We start from the raw sequence: 12,206 nt of genomic DNA on the forward strand, positions 1-12,206 counted from the left end.
ATCCAACCAACTTTCACAGTCAACTGGATTTTCTGAACCCATCAACAACGGTGGATTGAACGACTGAAACCTCTTCAGCAAGGTTTCCATAGGCGTTGCTGAAGCATACAACTGATCAACTTCAGTGCTAGCTTGCTCAGTCGCAGGGATAACTGGCAGTGTGTTTCTGTTTATCACTCGACGAGGACCCATCTGATAATCAAAGGTTTGGACACAAGATATCTCAATCGCTACTGTCAGTGCCCTTACAACCGCTTGGAATACCGGATACCAGTCGATAACAGAAACAGTTATATCTCAAGTAGATCATGCTTTATAAATTAAATCACATAACCATGTAATTCAATAATTCTCAATAATAAAGCATGCTCGCATGGAATTAAGTACACAGTTAAAATAATTCAAACACATGCGAGGAGCCAATACACGCAGACTCGATCTACCCCGCTCACTCTAGTTCAACCAAGAATCTTAACGCTTTGATACCACTTAATGTGAGACCTCGGTTCCAAACAATTAATCTCGGGATTAAACAACAATAAGGCATACAATAACCAAAGGTTAAAAGCAATAAAGAATTTTTTTTTTTTGAAATAGTGCCTCGCTCGATCGGTAAGATCTTACCGATCGAGCGAGCCAAAAACTTAAAAGGTTCTGCTCGAGAAAACCAGCCCTCGCTCGATCCGCAAGATCTTGCGGATCGAGCGAGCCACAAAATTTCCAAACAGAAACTGCATCAAAATGCCCTCGCTCGATCCGCAAGATCTTGAAGATCGAGCGGTGACAGAAACAGAGCAAAAACAGCATAAATCATGCTAGAACTTGAGTCCAAAACCAACAACATTTTATCATGCATTTCAATCACAAGTTCTCCAACTAATACATGAAATTCTAGGGTTACACAACCGCTTAAAAGTATTGGATTTGTAACGACAAACTTTCAACACAGCTCGCATAAACAATACAATAACATAACGAAGTTCGATATCTAAACATGTTCAAATACAACTATGTAGACATGCCAACACGACTTCTAAACCGAGTCTCAATACTATCTCTCCCTCTTGTTGCTAACCAGGCCTTCGCTGACTTTTTCCTGCCCCACCTGTTGCCAAGTACACATACAAAATAAAGCAACAGTCGGATAAGCCGGTGAGAATGATATTCCCAGTAAAAATAACATAACAAGTAATGAATATACAACATGCTATCAAAACAACATATTCAAGTCGAAGCTAATGGTATGCATGTCTTTAAAACCAGGATATCAATTCTGATAAACAAGGGAGTGCTGCTCTGCTTTTGGGATCCCGAGGATGAGATCACGTAACGACTCACCGACTCTCCCAATCGAGGTGGTGCCACGTAGCACTCCTCTAGACTTTGAGCAACCATAATGAGTATGCTAGCACTAGGCGAAATACTACAACCTAGGCCACTCAATCATAGTTCCCAAACGTCTAAACAAAAAGGGCGGTTCTGCCCGCTGAAATCAAAGTAGGCTCAAGATGAATGCATAACAGAAACATAAACATAAGCCACATAACAAAACTCAATCAATCAACAAAATACAAGTTCCACAATCTAGAACAAGTATCGATGCAATATGTGATTTAAAAAGGGAAACTCGAGAACCAACAGTCCCGAGCATGCTATCCCTTAAGATGATTGCTTTTACCTTTCAATGCAGTAGTTCCAACTTCTGGAAAGCTACAACAAAAGATTGTATCAAAGTCTAACCAATCTAAACAACAACAAGGCTCAAGGTAATTCTCTATACCCTTCTTCGTCCAAAACTCTGAAATGAACAATTGCTGTTAACCTTGGGCTTGACAAGCTCCAAATGAATCTGTTCAGATACAAATAAATGATCAATAACCACGATCAACTTACAAGCCAAGATCACAACTCAAAGATGGTTCGAAATCCCCGAAACTCAAACCGACGGCATAACGGCTATAAACTGAACAAACCGGAAACGCAGACAGCAGTTCAATACCGATATAATCTCATAACAATGCTAATACAACAACAACAAGGCAATCCCAACAAATCTCAAAACTCAAACTTTCGAAAATGGCTTCCAAAAATCATAACAATTCCGAACGTCGCTCTATTTCAAAACCGACAGATAATAAACGATCAGAACTCTGTCGAGAACAACATACTCGAATCTAGAACGATTCTAACAACATCCAAAAACTAGAATGTATCTGATCGTAGAAAATCTTACGATATAACGGAGCTCTCGCTGCAGTGATCTCTAAACTGCCTTCAGAAATAAATTCCAACAGCCGGATCGAGCTCGGAAGGAAATCTGAAAGCTCAAAACTCAAAAGGGGCGTTTCAATGGAGGCTCACGATTTTGGAGAGGAAGATGAAGACTTTTTCCAATCAATTCTAAGTGTAGATAATATATAAAAATAAATATTTGCGTTTTAGTCCCTGAAATTTCCAAAATTTGCAAAAAGGACCCTGATCAAAATCAAATCGGCTCGAGAACTCTGTAATCTCTGATTAACTCAAATAAACTCATTTAAGATAAAAATGGGGCGTTACACTACTGATACATGTCCCACACTTCATGAAGAAGCAGTTGAACAGGTCAACGCTACTGGAGGATTTCCTGGACCACCCCAGCAAAAATATGATCCTTATTCCAACACATTCAATCCTGGTTGGAAGGATCATCCAAATTTGAGATATGGGAATCCTCAAGCTAATCAATCGGGTCCGCAAGCACCACCGCATAATCAAAATTATAGGCCGCCGTATCCTCAACAGCAACAGCAGAGACCTTAGATACCAACACCAGGTGAGTTCCTTGAAAATATAGTTAAGAAACTTGCCACTAACACTGCAGCTTTTCAACAAGATACCAGAACAAGTATCCAAAACTTGATCACCCAGATGGGACAGCTCGCGACCGCCATTAATAAGTTAGAAGCACAGCACTCAAATGCTCTACCATCTCAAACAATTCCAAACCCATGAGAAAACTCTAGTGCAATTACTCCAAGGAATGGGAAGGAGTTGCAGATCAAGGAAAAAGTGGTGGAGGCTTCACCCAAGGAGAAACCACAAGAAGAGCCGAAGGCGACTGATGGAGAAGCATCCAAGGAAGAAGCGCCAAGAGGTAAGTTTCCTCCCCTTTTTGAATATAAGCCTGTCGTCCCTTTTCCTTTAGCGCTAAAAGAGTCTAGAAAAGATGAAGGGATAAAGGACCTTTATGAAACTTTTCGTAGATGTGAGGTAAATATTCCGTTGTTAGATGCTATTAAGCAGGTGCCTCGATACGTGAAGTTCTTGAAGGAACTGTGCACAGCAAAGAGGAAACACACATTGAAGGGCTGTCAAAAAGTGGAACTTGGTGAGAACGTATCTGCTGTGATCCAAAGGAAACTACCCGCAAAATGTAAGGATCCTGGTATGTTTTCTATCCCATGCACTATAGGGAATGTTAGACTTGAGAAGGCCATGCTAGATCTAGGAGCATCAATCAACGTTATGCCTTATTCTATCTATGCTTCTTTGAAACTTGGTCCATTGAACAAAACTAGAATCATGATTCAGTTAGCTAATAGGTCTAATTCATATCCTAGGGGAGTCGTAGAAGATGTATTGGTACAAGTGAATGAATTGGTGTTTCCTGCAGATTTTTATGTGCTACACATGGAAAACGGTGATCATAATAGTCCTATTTTGTTAGGCAGACCGTTTTTGAAAACTTCCATGACAAAAATTGATGTTCACAGTGGCACACTTACTATGGAATTCGATGGCGAGGTTGTGAAATTTAATATTTATGATGCCATTAAATTTCCTGACAGTGATGATTGTGTGTTTTCTGTTGATATTGTGGATTTCTTGGCACAAGAATATTGTGAGCATGTAGGGGAAGATGAGTTAGAGGTGGCTATTACAGCACCCATTATGCAGACAGATGGTGGGGTTCGATGCAGTCAAGAAGTGGGAGAGATTGAGAAACTTCTGAATAATTCGCCTGAGCTACCGCAGTCAGGTAATGTCTCTTACTTAGCTTTGCCAATCTCTAATAATAGGCGCCTTCCATCTGTTTTGCAGGCACCAGCGGTCGAACTGAAGACACTTCCAAACCATCTGAAGTATGTTTTCCTTGGTGAAATAGAAACACTACCGGTTATCATCTCCAACAGTTTGGAAGTCGATCAAGAGGAGCAATTAATCAAGGTGTTACAAGAGCACAAGACTGCTATTGGATGGACCATAGCAGACATTAAGGGAATCAGCCCTTCCACATGCATGCACCTGAAAGAGTGGGTGCCCGGTGAGCCAACTTGTGGCTAAGGGCTTTTATGACTCTATGTATAAACAATCTTTTGTTTAATATAATTTACACTTTTATAATGGCATTTACTTTATCTTTTATCATATTATTATGTTGTGACATACTATAAGATGTTTAGATGAAGACCTTGAATATACTGTAGTGTATGTAATATGTGGTAGCACATGGGGATGGCTATCATGAAACACATCTCAAAGTCACTGTATATTCTAAACAGTTCCTAGTCAATTGAGCCGTATGTTAATAAGGATAAGGATCGCTCGAGATTGAGACTAGCATTTGCGATGCCGAGTACCACGTTTCATTGGTATGGAACATAGAGATGTTCAAAGCATGCAAATGGATATTCATACGATGAATGATCGAACTACCCTATCCGGACTTTTCAAGTGGTTATCACTTATCGAGTGGATAAAGTCCGCGGTTTTGGTTGTACACCATTAGTCCTTACTACTTGAAACATCATTGAGACTCTATATGCTAGTACTGTACTTTGACTCGTTTACCGACTCTATTGGGGTCATCAGGTGTCGGGATTGGGTACAGTTACGACACATATAGGAGTCGATGCTTTGTTGTCAAGGATTCACCACATACTTGCGAGTGTGGATATCCTATGCAATCTGAGGAGATATTAGTGTGAAGAATCTCTGGCCAGAGTACATGATGTGTTTTAAGAAATGGTTTCTTAGTAGCACATGCGATGTCACTATTTGATCTTCAAGATGCATTGCATAGTTATCGAATCTCGAACGACTCTTGATTTACCAATGGTTGTTGATTCGATCGGGATATTTGGATGAAGGTACCGTACTGTACGCTAACCAAAATCTATTGGTTCTTGCAGGCACTATCAGTGATACCTAGGGAATCATGGGGCGATGTTGCTAGGCGCTCTTACCATGATTCGATGGGCAAGTCGGAAATTGTTGTTCCGAGTCACAAGGAGTTGTGAGCCCGCGGCTAGCTGTATCCCTGAACCATTGAGGGTCACACAAGTAATGGATTTTTAATCCCCGTTGAGATAATTAAATTTAAAGAGTTAAATTTAGTGAATAAAGAAGTGGGACTTCTTATTTAAGAGTAGAGGGAGTAAGATTTCCTAAAATGACATAGTAATGGAGATTTTTGGAAACCACTGAATTCGGATTCAGAAAATTTATCTTGACTTTAAAAGTTGCAGAAATGGTTTCTGTGCACATTGGTGAAATTGGTTTATCAATCTGAGTCACGATGAATTTTATATTAATTTCTAAACATGCGGGCTTTGTTTGTCATGCTTGAACTTATGACTAATGGACCCTAAGCTGTTAGCAGCCCACATTATAAATAAGTTATTGCAGTACAGAAATTACACACAACTTACACTCAGATTTTTGAAAACCCTAGCCTCCAGTCTAGGAATTTCGGCCGCCCCCCTCTCTCTGTCTTAGAGAATTTTCAGTCTGCGAATTTCAAATTTGCAGTCTGAATTAGCAGATCATATATGTTCTATCTCTTCGTAGAAACTTCTGATAGACTTTCTAGTGCAGTCTATCAGAGGGATTAAACTTCTGTTCGTGGACCTGATTGAAGAATTGTTCGTTCATCAGTTCCTGGGATATACAACAAGAGCAGTTTAATCTGTTGGTGTCCATAATCTCGTTTCGAGATTTTAAGGTAAAATTTATATTGTTTAAATTTTATATTATCAATTTTAATCGTAGGAATTTGATACCCATATGGAATCGTTCCATATAAAAATTTAAAACTTCCGCTGCACCGGGTATCACTTTCTTTTTCGATCCGGAGAACGACCGTGTTCCAACAGTGGTATCAGAGCCAGGCTGTTCTTGGATTTTACGATTAAAATTTTATCGATTGTACAAAGCATAGATTTTTCAGAAAATAAAACGGAAAAGAAAAAAAAAAATTTTCGGGCTGCGCGCTGCCTGAAGGCAGCGAGCAGCGCCGCGTGCTGCCCTGCGCGAGCTAGGGCAAGCGTTGCCCTAGCCCGCGCAGCTGGGCCGCATGGAGCGGCCCAGCGGCTGGGCTGGACGAGTCCAGCACAGAAATTTTTTTTTTTTATTAAAAATTAAATCTTTCGTGAATTATGAATTCTAGCCCAAAATGGTTTTGGGCCCAGTTTTTGGCCTGATTGAAAATTGTTTCAGTTGGTCCACGAGGCAATGGGTCAAAATTGTTTGAGCACAAAATTTTTAAGAAAATTAATTTTTGGATAAATTTTGAATTTTGGAAATTTATAAATTTAATCCCATAAATTAAATCTTTAATTATTAATTTTGGTACAATTGATAATAAAATATGATTTTATGTATAAAATTGGATTTTATATGTAAAATATGATTTTATGGATAACTAGATAAAATATGATTTTATATATAAAATAAGATTTTATGTATGAAATATGATTTTATCTATTTATATTTATTGCCATTGCATGATATCCAATAAATTAATTTTTGAATTAAATATTATTGGATAAGGATGATCGATTGTCATGACCAATATTATAGGTGTATGTTAGGTTGTTTACATTTGACTTTATTATTGATTGTTGGGTTTTATTAATGGGCCTGGTTTATGGCCCAAATTTGATTTTATCATTTGTAATAAAAGTGGGCCTGGTTTATGGCCCGTTCCCACCCCTACAATGTATCCCTTTATTTATCATAGTAATTTATTGTAAATTCACTAGAAATAGTGGGAGTTTTTGAAGATGGAGGTGGGACCAGCAAGCAATGATAAAGACTGAAGAAATGTAAATTGCAAGCACAATGTAATAGGATTGCATTGCATACTTGCATATCACCTAGGATTGGACTTAGACTCGTGATTGGCAACCACGGGTCGATTAGTAATGGAATCGATCATCCTAAAATATAATATATGATATTATCGTTGTATGCATGTTTAGACTAAATTGTATGAATCCCGCAAGCATACAAATTTTAAATGATGAGACAAAATTTCAAAATTAAAAATCCCTCATTTTAAATATGATTTAAAATTTATATCAAGATTAATAAAAGGGAATTTAAATATTGTTTAAATTTTCCTACCTTCTATCAACGATCAATGTATGAGATGCTACCCGCGGATATGGTCCGGATCATATTATTGGGGGGGCCCGTTCGTCGGAAAGCTGTACATTGGATCGACAAATGTTGTAAGTTGGGTGGAACTTCCATGGGATCGGCTCATATTATTGGGGGTTCCACATGGCGACCGTCCATCACAACTTAATATTGATGGGTCATCTTGACATGTCACAATAAACGGCGTCATATTATTGGGCCCTTATTGGACATGAGGTAAATACATGGGGGTTACTTTGGAAGTAATTGGGCTCTACCTTTTGAAAATTATGGTTGGCTGATATTATTCGGGACTATGATTTGTCAATTGGACTCGATGTTCTCACTAAAGAAAATGTTTCTCGTTTTCACTAGAGGGTAGTGAAATCGTCAAAATAGTGGGAGTGTAATTCATAAAACGAAACTCGCCATATTTTATGTCTTAGTAAATTAATTAAACAATCATCGATAATTGTCTGTTTCATCTCAGTATATCATTATGATGAATCTTCGTAATCCACATGTTTCAATTCTCGAACAAAACAAACTTACTGGCGCAAACAATACGGAATGATTCCATAAGTTAAGATTGTCCTAAGTTCGGAAAATATTTTCTAAGTGTTAGAAAAGGCTTCTCCAAAAACAGCCCCGGCTGATGTAACTGCCGAAAGGTTGGCCGAACTAGAGAAATGGTTGGACCATGATCTCAAGGCCAAATGTTACATGCAAAATTGGACAAGTCTAAACAAGTTTGCCATCACTGCAAGAAACCCGGTCATTGGAAACGTAACTGCAAGGAATACCTCGAGCAGTTGCGAACTGCAAAGGGTATGTTTTACATTGAAATAAATGTTTTTCTTAATACTACTTCTTGGGTATTGGATACCAGATGTAGATCTCACATTTGCAATGAGTTGCAAATGATGACAAGAAGTAATAGGCTAAGGATGGGTGAGACCCAGTCAAGGCTCGGGAATGGTTCCAGAGTTAAATCCATAGCTATGGGAAATATTTGTTTAATTTTGCAAACCAATTTTAAGTTGTATTATGAGAAAGATATTTTTATTTGTGCCAAAGATTTCATTAAAACATTATTTCTATTTCTATGCTTGATAGAGATGAGTTTTCTTGTAATTTTGTGAATGGGATTTGCAATATTTACAAGAATGAATGTTTGATTTGAAGTGGACAATTTAAAAACGATCTATATAACTTAAAATTAAAAGAACTCAATTATGTTGATAAACCGGTAACAACAAATAAAAGGAAAAAAAAAACGATAGTCAAAACCCGGCAAACCTTTGGCATGCTAGGTTAGGTCATATTTCCTCAAGGAGGATGAACAAGCTAGTGGGAGAGGGCATGTTTGATATGTCTAAAATTAACTCTCTACCTACTTGTGAGTCCTGCCTAAAGGGAAAAATGACTAAATCTCTTTTCAAAGGGAAACCTGAGCGAAGTCAAAATCTGTTGAATTTGATCCATACAGATGTTTGAGGTCCATTTAGAATTGTACTCAATTTGGCCACACCTACTTCATTACCTTAACTGATGATTATTCAAGGTATGGGTATTTATATTTAATGAAATATAAGTCTGAAGCATTTGAAAAGTTCAAAGAATTCAAGGCTGAAGTAGAAAACAAACTAGGCAAAAGTATTAAGGCACTTCGATCGGATCGTGGTGGGGAATACTTAAGTGCCGAGTTTTTGGACTATCTAAAAGTGAATGGGATTCTCTCTCAGTGGACTCCTCCTATGACACCACAGCTGAATGGTGTTTCGGAGCATCGTAATAGAACCTTATTGGACATGGTTCGATCCATGATGAACTTCACTGAGCTCCCACCATTGTTTTGGGGCAACGCGCTTGAAACGGCGGTTTTGTTGTTGAACAACGTTCACACTAAAGCAGTAGATAAAACACCATACGAGTTATGGAATGGCAAAGCTCCTAAGTATTCGTACTTGAGAATTTGGGGATGTCCTGCTTACGTGAAGCAGACAGTGGAAGATAAGTTGGATAGTCGATCCATCTTATGTTATTTTGTGGGGTATCTGGAGAATTCAATCGGATATTATTTATATCATCCTGCTGAAACAAAGGTGTTTGTTTCAAGGAATGCCACCTTCTTGGAGAAGGAATTCTTATTGGATAAGAAAGTGAAAGAGTAGGTGCCCAGTGAGCCAACTTGTGGCTAAGGGCTTTGATGACTCTTTGTATAAACAATCTTTTGTTTAATATAATTTACACTTTTATTAATGGCAATGTCTTTATCTTTCTTCATATTGTTATATTGTGATATACTATTGTTGTTTTGATAAAGACCTTGAATATACTATAGTGTATGTAAGATGTGGTAGAACATGGAGATGTCTATCATGAAACACATCTTATAATCACTGTATATTATAAACTGTTCCTAGTCGATTGAGCCGTCCGATAATAAGGATAAGGATCGCTCGAGTTTGAGACTAGCATTTGCGATTCAGAGTACCACGTTTCATTGGTAAGGGACATAGAAATGTTCGAAGCATGCAAATGGATATTCATATGATGAATGATCGAACTACCATATTCGGACTTTCCAAGTGGTTATCACTTATCGAGTGGATAAAGTCCGCGGTTTTGGTTGTACACCATTAGTCCTTACTACTTGAAACATCATTGAGACTCTATATGCTAGTACTGTGCTTTGACTCGTTTACCGACTCTATTGGGGTCATCAGGTGTCGGGATTTGGTACAGTTACAACACATATAGGAGTCGATGCTTTGTTGTCAAGGATTCACCACATACTTGCGAGTGTGGATATCCTATGCGATCTGAAGAGATATTAGTGTGACGAATCTCTGGCCAGAGTACATGATGTGATTTAAGAAATGGTTTCTTAGTAGCACATGCGATGTCACTATTTGATCTTCAAGATGTATTGCATAGTTATCGAATCTCGAACGACTCTCGATTTACCAATGGTTATTGATTCGATCGGGATATATGGATGAAGGGACCGTACTGTACGCTAACCAAAATCTATTTGTTCTTGCAGGCACTATCAGTGATACCTAGGGAATCATGGGGCGATGTTGCTAGACGCTCTTACCATGATTCGATGGGCAAGTCGGAAATTGTTGTTCCGAGTCACAAGGAGTTGTGAGCCCACGGCTAGCTGTATCCCTGAACCATTGAGGGTCACACAGAGTAATGGATTTTTAATCCCCGTTGAGATAGTTAAATTTAAAGAGTTAAATTTAATGAACAAAGAAGTTGGACTTCTTATTTAAGAGTAGAGGAGTAAGATTTCCTAAAATGACATAGGGATGGGCATTTTTGGAAATCACTGAATTCGGATTCAGAAAAATTTATCTTGACTTTAAAAGGTGCAGAAATGGTTTCTGTGCACATTGGTGAAATCGGTTTATCAATCTGAGTCACGATGAATTTTATATTAATTTCTGAACATGCGGGCTTTGCTTGTCGGGCTTGAACTTATGACTAATGGGCCCTAAGCTGTTAGCGGCCTACATTATAAATAAGTTATTGCAGTACAGAAATTACACACAACAAGTCACAAAATTTTCGAAAAACCCTAGTATTTTTCCTCTGAAGTGGCCGCCCCCTTTTCCCCTCTGCTCGGTAAAATCCAGTCTGTGAATTTTGAATTACAGTCTGGTTTAACGGATCAAATTCGTTAATCTCTTCGTAAAAACTTCTGATAGATTTTCTAGTGCAATCTATCAGAGGGATTAAATATCCGTTCGTGGACCTGATTGAAGAACAGTTCGTCCATCAGTTCCAGGGATATACAACAAGAGCAGAGCAATCTGTTGGTGTCCAAAATCTCGATTCGAGATTGAAGGTAAAAATTTATAATTGTTATTTAATTTTTACACACACAATTTAATCGTAAAAGTTTTGATACCTAATATGGAATCGTTCCATATAAAATTTTTAAACTTCCGCTGCACCGGGTATCAATTCTGATTGATCTGATCGCCGCGTTCTCCAACAGTGGTATCAGAGACAGGTTGCTCAGATCAAGAGATTAAATTAATCGATTGTACAAAAATTTTTAAGCCTCGGTTTTTGAAACAAAATAAATATTTTAAAAATAAAAAAAAAATTTCGGGAAAAACCCGGGCAGCGATTGGATCGCTGCCCGGGGGGGCAGCGATGGCCGCTGCCCAGCGCAGCGCTAGGAGCTGCGCAGGGCGGCGCACGGCGCTGCCCGGCCCGAGCCCTTTGGGGCGCGGGCAGCCCGGGAGTGTCCCGGGCGGCCCGCGGAAAAATTAATTTTTTTTTTAATTTTAAATTAAATTTTAATATGTTAACATTCTATTTTTGGTCCGATCGAAAATTGTTTTTGATTGGTCCACGAGGCGTCGGATCGAATTGTTCGAGTCCGAAAATTTTAAAATTGATTTTTGGATAAATTTGAATTTTTAGAAAATTTAAATATTTTATCCGTTAAATTGAATTTTGAAATTAATTATTTTTGGTGCAATTGATGATAAGATATGATCTTATGGAAATATTGAGTAAAATATGATTTTATGTATAAAATTAGATTTTATAGATAAAATATGATTTTATTTGATAAAAAGATAAAATATGATTTTGTATGTAAAATAAGATTTTATATATGAAATATGATTTTATCCTTTTAAATTTAAATTGCCATTGCATGTTATCTAATAAATTAATTTTGAATTAAATGTTATTGGATAAGGATGATCGATTGCCATGACCAATTTTGTAGGTGTATGTTAGGAATTTACATTTGTTTTTATTGTTGGATTTAT

The sequence above is a fragment of the Henckelia pumila genome, chromosome 2 (assembly GCF_033568475.1).
Source record: "Henckelia pumila isolate YLH828 chromosome 2, ASM3356847v2, whole genome shotgun sequence".
NCBI lineage: Eukaryota > Viridiplantae > Streptophyta > Magnoliopsida > Lamiales > Gesneriaceae > Henckelia > Henckelia pumila.